The sequence below is a fragment of the Protopterus annectens genome, chromosome 2.part0 (assembly GCF_019279795.1).
Source record: "Protopterus annectens isolate FY-2018-M chromosome 2.part0, PAN1.0, whole genome shotgun sequence".
Lineage (NCBI taxonomy): Eukaryota > Metazoa > Chordata > Ceratodontiformes > Protopteridae > Protopterus > Protopterus annectens.
Window position 1 is genome coordinate 1,552,196,327 of NC_056728.1, and position 9,416 is coordinate 1,552,205,742.

Consider the following 9,416-nt stretch of genomic DNA (forward strand, 5'->3'; position numbering starts at 1 on the left):
ACATACCCTTCAGATACCCCATCACGGTCACCACTGTGATGCAGTGCATTTAACAGCAACAATATGCGAACATGTACTGCATGCATTATGGGTAGGTGTGTTAGATGTGTGCATGGAATATACCATAGACATTACATACTCAGTGTATTGGCAAGCATGAACATAAACCATACTCACCAGCTACAGACTGCTGCCTTGGTGGTATACCAGAGGGACCTACATATGAGTGTGAGAGATGTGATGTTAGTGGCCACAGCTGTAGCAATGCTACAGGGTGGGTGCAGCATTACAGTACAGCAACAGTACAGGTCCACAATGCTACAGCTTATGCATATCTGTTTGTTACTACTACACAGCAAGACTATATGTATGACATCTCACATATGCATGATCTACCTGTACAGATGCAGATGCATACGTAACAGTGGTCTACTGATATGCCCTGTGGCCTTGCCTGCATGCTCCTCAGCCGGTGTGTGGTTAACACCCACCTCCACAATGGTCTCTGCCAGTTGTTGGGTGTGTGGGAGGACATTTGCCACGAGGCTAACAAGGAGCTCCTCAACACGTGTCAGGGTGGGATGGATTGCATGCCCCCCCCCCCTGTTGTGAGGTGATCCTGCTGGACTGCAGCAGCATGATGATGGGCATTATGAAGCAGGTCACTACAATGATGCCGGACCTGCTCATATCTGTGGTTATGCAGGCCATCATTGTCCCTGTGGACTAGATTGTTCCATAGGGTGGTCCACTCCTGCTGCTCATGGGCTGTCCTGTTGAAGAGAACCTGGTAGTGCTGTATCAGGTGGTTGAGTATGACCTCATTTTTTGCCACTGTATACACTGGTAAATGGCCATGGGACATCTTACATGAAAGACATAAAGATGGAACCAGGTCTGAGCAACTCATACAGCAAAGTTACCATAGTTCTTAATACACATCTCTGTCTCTCTCGCACCATATCAGCCACAGCAAACCATTCACACAACTCAGTAGGTATGGCTACAGCTTACTTACCATTGGGACATATATTGTATTGTACTAAACTTTGTGCTATGTGTTTGTAGCCATGTTCCCTGTGGGGACACTATCATTTCTGTCCTGTTATGTACTATTTCACCTGCATGCCATTGTCAGGGCCACTATAGTTCCATATATGCATGTGGTATGCTTGCTATGTGATTGCTGCACATCTGTCATTCTGTGTTATTGGGGATATCTATGCATGCTGTTGGACATGTTCCAGGATTGTGTGGACTATTACTACCCACATATGTTCTATAACAGTGACAATAACATGTTTAAGTAATAGTTGCCAGCAGAACTAACTCTCCCACCTCATCTGGCCATGTTACCAGGCCACATCACATGTGGGACTCACCCTGGGGCCTCCTCATCTACTGGTCCAGCACTATCTTCAGGTGGAACCACCTCAGGGGATGGTGTCCCCCACTGGGGGCACACACAGACATGATCCTGTCACCTGAGGTCAGGTCCAGGGTCTGCTCCATAGGGGGCACCACAGAAACTTGCAGGATGTGCTACAGCACCTTGAGGCCCCCAGTACACAATCACAGGGTCCACATGCTCCTCCTGCTCAGCCTCCAGGCCAGCAACCTTCAGGGCCATGGAACTGCTGTTGTGACTAGCAATGGGTGGGGGCCTTGTTCCCATTGTTTCCATATGGGGGCTGATGGGGCTTCCACATCACAGACCACACACACAATCCAGGGTGTTTACCCACCACATGCATCATACACCACCCCTGTAAGCTGTCTTCTATATCTAGCAGCCTGAACCACCTCTACAAATATACCTGCTATTCTTCCCCATATTCCCATTCCCTACTTCATGGACAAGGGCAATGGGGTCCCAACAATGGGTTCACATGTGGCATAACCATTCATGTTGCACACACTTACAGCTGTATATATCTCTGTGTATTGCTATGTGTAATGTTCCCTCACACATAGCAAGCAGCACTGTGGTGGTAATATAGGGGACATCTATTTACATACTTATGTGTATGTGTGTGTGTTTGTATATATGTAGACACACATGTATATATGTGTTTATATATATATATATATATATATATATATATATATATATATATATATATATATATATATATATATATATATATATATATATATATATATATATATATATATATATATATATATATATATATATGTATATATGTATATATCTATATATATATATATATATATATATATATATATATCTATAGATCCCCTACTAAATCCAGAATACACACATTCCCGATGTCCAGTATATATTTGTGTATATGGAAACACTTTATAATTTCGAATTACTGAAATGTTGAATTTCAGTATCTCGAGACTATAAAGCCGAATGTTAAAAATAGCGAAAGGTCATAATCGCGAACTCGAATATATGTCGAATTTGCGGTTATGACCTTAACGCTATGTAATGTCCAGGATTGTGTTTTGATGGTGCGCGGTGCCATGTGTGGATGTAGGTGTTATGTCAGGTAAGTGTTTTCTAAGGGTTTTGAGTTTGAGTTAGAGTGTGTGTGAGTGTGCTGATGTGTTTGATGTGTGTGTGAGGGGTCGGAGAATGTGCGTGTGTAAGTTGGCTTTTGTTTTGTGTTTGTGCGATCTCGGAGTTAGTATATATAAGTAGGGGGTGTGGGGGGCACAGCCCCCCACATGGGAGGTGCAGGGGGGCTTGCCCCCTGCTTATGTGTGTATGAGTTGTGTATGTGTGTAGTTTTGTTTGTTTATGCTGTGATGTGGGTGTTGTGGTGTATGTGTGGTATAGTGTGTGTGTTTTTTTCGGTGTTGTGAATTTCGCAGTTTTTTTTGTGTCGGTGTTTTGTGGATTCGGTTTTATAGTCTTAGTTTCATAGCTTCATAGTATAGTACTAGGCTATCTGCCCTGGGGCATTTATAAGCCTAGCCATAGTGATGTGGCTTTTGCCACCCCATGAAATGGTACAAAAATGTACAGAATAAATCTAGAATACTGTGCCTCTGTCTAGTAGTGACACAATGAAGGTCCCCTTATATAATAGAATTAGTTTACTGTGCCCCTGTCTAGCAGTGACACAGATGTGACCCCTGGGGTAAACTTATGATCTCCCATCCACTCATCAAGATTTCTCTTGAAGAGAGTCAGTGAGGGGCTCTGCCTAATACGAACTGGGATCCTGTTCCAAAGCATGGGAAGCCTCTGGGTTATGAATCTATCCCTCCAGCATGTCCTATTCATACTTGTGCCGAGGTTTAAGTCTTTAGCTCTCATGGTCCTGATGGATTTGGATTTTATGAGGTGGAGCATGTCCATCAGATCCTGATTGGACATGGCCTTGTACGTCAGGCAGAGATCACCTCTGAGCAGGCGGTATGCTACTGAATAGAGCTGAAGTTTCTTTAGTCTGGCAGAATAAGACATATGTTGGAGACCCTTGATCCTTTTGGTGAGGTACTTTTGTGGTCTCTCCAGCTGTTGCAAATGCCGGGTGAGGTACATACCAAATGGGGCATTGTACTCAATCATGGGTCTGATGAGGGAGGAATATAGGGGTACAATGACATCCTTGGATCTGGATGTGAATCCCTTCATGATGAGGTGTGCAAGGTAGAATGTTTTTCTAACCACTTTGGCAACGTGGGTGTCAAATGAGAGGTCGCTGTCTACTTGGGTCCCTAGGTCTCTGATTACTTTTTCCGTACTCAGTGGGTTGCTGTCTATGTGATAATTTGTGGGTACTTTGTTTTTTCCAAAAAGGATGACTATACATTTTTTGGCATTAGTTTAAGGCCGTGACTAAGGCACCAGTTGTCCGTTTCATTGAGGCCTTTTTGTAGGATGTGTGTGTCTGCTGGTGTATTGACTATGGCGCCTAGTTTGCAGTCATCTGCGAACTTTGTCAGCCACAGCCCTCCCATGTTTGCTTTAACATCTGAGAAATAAATGCTGAACAAGAGGGGTCCCAGGACAGATCCCTGTGAGACACCACTTGCAACTGGCTTTGAGTCTGACATTGCTCCAGTGATTTTAACTTTATGGGTTCTGTCCTTTAGCCCATTTGCAACCCATCTAGTGACATAAGGGTTTACTTTTAAGCTGTTTAGCTTATCTATGATGCCTGAGTGGGGTATTGTGTCGAAGGCCTTAGCCAAGTCCAGGTATGCTGTATGGACTGCTTTGCCCTCATCAATGGCTCTAGTGACTGTTTCAAAAAAGTCAGCCAGGTTTAAAAGGCAGGATCTGCCCTTTACAAAGCCGAACTGGGTGGGGTCAAGTGTCTGTAGGTCCCCTATGTCTCTGTTTATGAGTTCCATAATGATTCTTTCCATAGCTTTGCAGACCAGGCTAGTTAAGCTTATGGGGTGGTAGTTTCCAGGGTCTGTAGAGGCAGCCCCTTGTGGAGTGGGACCACTGTTGCTGTACGCCAGTGTTCAGGTACACGAAGAAAGGCTAAGGTTAAATAGCATTTTTATGTGTGGGTTTAGCTCCTCTTGGAGTTCACGTAACATGCACCCGGGATACCGTCAGGTCCCATTGATGCTGTGTTTTTTGCTTTGTTTAGGGTGGTTCTCACTTGGACATCTGAGATGACAGGGAGATTACATTCAGCTGGGATAAGTATTTCTTCTTTTGGGGGTGAAGGAGGGGAGAAATTTGCACTGAACCTGTCAGCCAGAATGTTAGCAATATCTGTGGGTTCAGTGTATTTTTTGTTGTTGTGAACCAACTCTGAGCATATCTGAGGGTTTCCGTCCAGGTTTCTAACATAGCTGAAGAAGGCTTTGTGGTTATCTTTAGTGTCCTTAGCGATTTTTCTCTCAAAGTTTGCCTTGGATGTTTTTATGAGAGCGTAGTTTTCTGCTAATGTTGATCAGAGATGTCTTCCCTTCATGGGATTTCGCTCTGACGTGCAGTAGCTTCCTTCTTTTGTTATACAATTTGTTTATGGCTGAGGTCCACCAGACAGGACGCTTACATTTGGTGGAGAGGGACTTGGATTTGTTTGGGATTGCATGATCCATGCATTCTTGGAGATGTCCATAGAAAGCATTTGTGAAGGATTCAGCATTGTGGGATGTGGTATCCACTGGCACAGTGGGCTTAAAGGATACCATCTCAGTCTTAAGAAGAGTGGTCTGCTTTTGAGAAGTTTTTCACTGTGGTCTTTTGTGCTGGGGTGGAGGTGGGATATGTATATCCAGGGTGATTAGTTTGTGGTCAGATCTCACTAGTGAGGGGTATACTTCCAGTGTGGAGCATTTTGTCCCCATGTTTGTGATGATCAGGTCTAGTATATTATCTCCCTAGTGGGAGAGGTGACTAGTTGTTCCAGTGCATTTGAATTTATGAATTCCAGGAACCTTTGGGCTAGGGTATTAGGGCTAGAATAATGTACCCAATCTATGTTTGGGTAGTTGAAGTCTCCCAGTATGATGGTATTTTGTGATACATTCATATCCTCCAATGTCTTCAGGAAGGCTGAGTGGGATTCTTGAGATTGGGAGGGTGGTCTGTAACATGCTACCAGTTGTATAGCAGTTTTGCCTATGGTTAGTTGCACCTGTATGGTCTCTGATGCTTCATGTGTTGCTACTAACCTGGAGGTGTGGGTGTCCTTTATGAATATGGACACTCCCTCCCTTTTTGGTTCCCAGGTTTTGGGGCGAAAAGCATGATACGAGGTATAGCCTTGTAGCTGGGGTGCTCTCAGGAGCCTTGTACCAGGTTTCAGTTACTGCACAGGCGTCGGTGTTCTCCCTGCTGACGAGTGCATCAAGTGCCTGCATCTTGAGATTTAGACTTCTGGCGTTGAACAGCATTACCCTTAGATTTTTCCATTTTTGTTTTCTAAGGAGGTGGGTTTGTCTTTTGAGCCTTGCCTAAAAAGGCACTATGGGGGTGGCAAGAGCCTTAGCCAATATCCGGAGCCCAGTGGTGACAGGTGTTAGCCATCCCTGCGAGCAGCGTGGCTTGTCCAACATATCATCCCAGGCAGACAGACATTGGATCCCCTTAGAATGACACCAGTACTTGAGCCAATTGTTAAAGCTGATCATCTTGTCTTTGTATTGTGGTATCATTCTTGGTGAGGCAAGATGCTGCTCAGGGTCAGGGTCATACCAGCCTGGGCTACATAATCGGAGAGCTCCTCTATGTCTCTTTTCATGTAGTCCAGGGAGCTACATCTCAGGTCATTCACACCAGCATGGACAATGACGGAGTCATATTTGTACTTGCTTTGGAGTGACCTGAGTGCGTGTGTTATGTGGCAGATCCTAGCTCCCGATAGACAGCTCACAGTCACCTTCTGCTTGTTCAGCCTGGTCAGTGGGACATCAGTGTGTCTGACTATGGAGTCACCTATTACTAGTGTATCAGGCAAGGTGTTTGGCCTTAAGGGCTGCGATTGGTCGACACAGTGATTTATTGAAGTATGTGTTGCATGTGTTTTGTTTTGAGGTGGTGGATTTTTGGATGTCTGCTTTGGGAGCCTCTGTTGTTTTGGTAAGTTTTTTATTAGAGCCTCCGAGTATGTCTTTGTGTTTTTATGTGTTTGGTTTGCAGTTGTGGTAGGTCTATGTAGGACTGGGATTGTTGTGTGTGTGGTTGCCATCTCCTCCTGTCTGGTCATGCCAGCCCTGAGTTTAGAGAGTTCAGCCTCCAGTTTGGCTATATAGTTGCATCTCTCACATGTATTTGTGTTTATTGGGAGGAGGAGAGGGTTGTCTGTGTACATGAAACAATTGTAGCATTGTCTCAAGATACCCAGATTGACCAGCTGAACTGGAGACGAGGCCAGTAATCTACCACTCAACATGCTAGAACAGTATAAGGGAGTGGTATACCTTTAAGGAAGTGGATATTCACAGGGTGGTAAGTAGATGTAGTGCTTTACTTAGTGCAGAGTGCTTACTTAGTAGAGAAGTATTGAGAAAAAGTGCTAGGCTTATAATACAGTGAGTAGTCTGGTTATACTAAGAGTAGAGCTTCCTTAAGGGAAAATTTGAAGAGCAGACTTGGCGGAGCCAGAAAAAGTTTAACCTTGTTTAACCGGTTCTGCGCTATGCGCAGCATAAAGCCGTGCAAACACGGATTTTAAACAGTGAACTACAAAAGAGCTAGAAATGGTCCCAAACAACCAATTACTACAGCTTCTTGTGCTGAGGTCACTTCCCCCAAGGACAGGTAGGCTGCTCAAGGCTCCCCACTCCCACTGGTGAGCAAAGAAACTTCCTTCTATCCAAGTAAGGTAATGGACAACACAGGAACTACACCACAGCCCAGAATACAGCAATGCCTGTAAACTGGTCTAAACTAGTCGAGGAATGCATGAAAACAAGGATTATTTTTTTGTTTTTTTTTTTGGTAGAAACACACAGAAAATGCAGAAACAGTGATAAATTAGTTACACAGGCTAGCACACTTTAGTGGGCAGCCTCCACAGTTAAATTAAACAAACAAACAAGCAAACTTTCGATCAAATTCGACTAAAATGTAACTTTAAGTGCAGATTTTAAAATAATGCAGCAATCAGTTAAAAAACAGTTCAGGCTAGTTCAAGGTAAGCTACAGAAGCTATTTCAAGTGAAAAAAAGCAAAGATACTTAAATCCAGAAGGTAGTCGCTTTTCTGAGTTCCCTGCTGCTAGGACCACTCTGTAAACCCACGTGGAGCTTGTCTGAGCAGTATAGCCAGAAAAAAAATGCCCAGAGGCGGATTTTAAACAGTGAACTACAAAAGAGCTAGAAATGGTCCCAAACAACCAATTACTACAGCTTCTTGTGCTGAGGTCACTTCCCCCAAGGACAGGTAGGCTGCTCAAGGCTCCCCACTCCCACTGGTGAGCAAAGAAACTTCCTTCTATCCAAGTAAGGTAATGGACAACACAGGAACTACACCACAGCCCAGAATACAGCAATGCCTGTAAACTGGTCTAAACTAGTCGAGGAAGGCGGGAAAACAAGGATTATTTTTTTGTTTTTTTGGTAGAAACACACAGAAAATGCAGAAACAGTGATAAATTAGTTACACAGGCTAGCACACTTTAGTGGGCAGCCTCCACAGTTAAATTAAACAAACAAACAAGCAAACTTTCGATCAAATTCGACTAAAATGTAACTTTAAGTGCAGATTTTAAAATAATGCAGCAATCAGTTAAAAACAGTTCAGGCTAGTTCAAGGTAAGCTACAGAAGCTATTTCAAGTGAAAAAAAAGCAAAGATACTTAAATCCAGAAGGTAGTTGCTTTTCTGAGTTCCCTGCTGCTAGGACCACTCTGTAAACCCACGTGGAGCTTGTCTGAGCAGTATAGCCAGAAAAAAACGCCCAGAGGTGGATTTTAAACAGTGAACTACAAAAGAGCTAGAAATGGTCCCAAACAACCAATTACTACAGATTCTTGTGCTGAGGTCACTTCCCCAAGGACAGGTAGGCTGCTCAAGGCTCCCCACTCCCACTGGTGAGCAAAGAAACTTCCTTCTATCCAAGTAAGGTAATGGACAACACAGGAACTACACCACAGCCCAGAATACAGCAATGCCTGTAAACTGGTCTAAACTAGTCGAGGAAGGCGGAAAACAATGATTATTTTTTGTTTTTTGGTAGAAACACACAGAAAATGCAGAAACAGTGATAAATTAGTTACACAGGCTAGCACACTTTAGTGGGCAGCCTCCACAGTTAAATTAAACAAACAAACAAGCAAACTTTCGATCAAATTCGACTAAAATGTAACTTTAAGTGCAGATTTTAAAATAATGCAGCAATCAGTTAAAAAACAGTTCAGGCTAGTTCAAGGTAAGCTACAGAAGCTATTTCAAGTGAAAAAAAGCAAAGATACTTAAATCCAGAAGGTAGTCGCTTTTCTGAGTTCCCTGCTGCTAGGACCACTCTGTAAACCCACGTGGAGCTTGTCTTGAGATACTGAAATTCGATATTTCCGTATTTCGAGGTTATAAAGTGAATCCATACATATATATATATATATATATATATATATATATATATATATATATATATATATATATATATATATATATATATATATATATATATATATATATATATATAAATATATATATATGTACACATATACATACCTATAAATGGGGTACATTCAGAATTCAAGTCCATAATCTCTAACTCTCCTTCCAGCACAGCTGCACTGTTCTGCCTTGCTACAAAACAGACAGGTGCCATTTATGGACACAGCCTAACATTAGGGGGGGTATATATAGGGCCAGATTGCAGGTAAGCCTATTACACAACTATGGCATTTCAGCAAGCTACAGTACATGTTAACCTGAGTGTCTTGCAAGTGGTGGGCTCTGAAACACATGTGACATCATTATGGCATTACTTCCTCCACCAGCTATTGGTCACAGTAATATACATC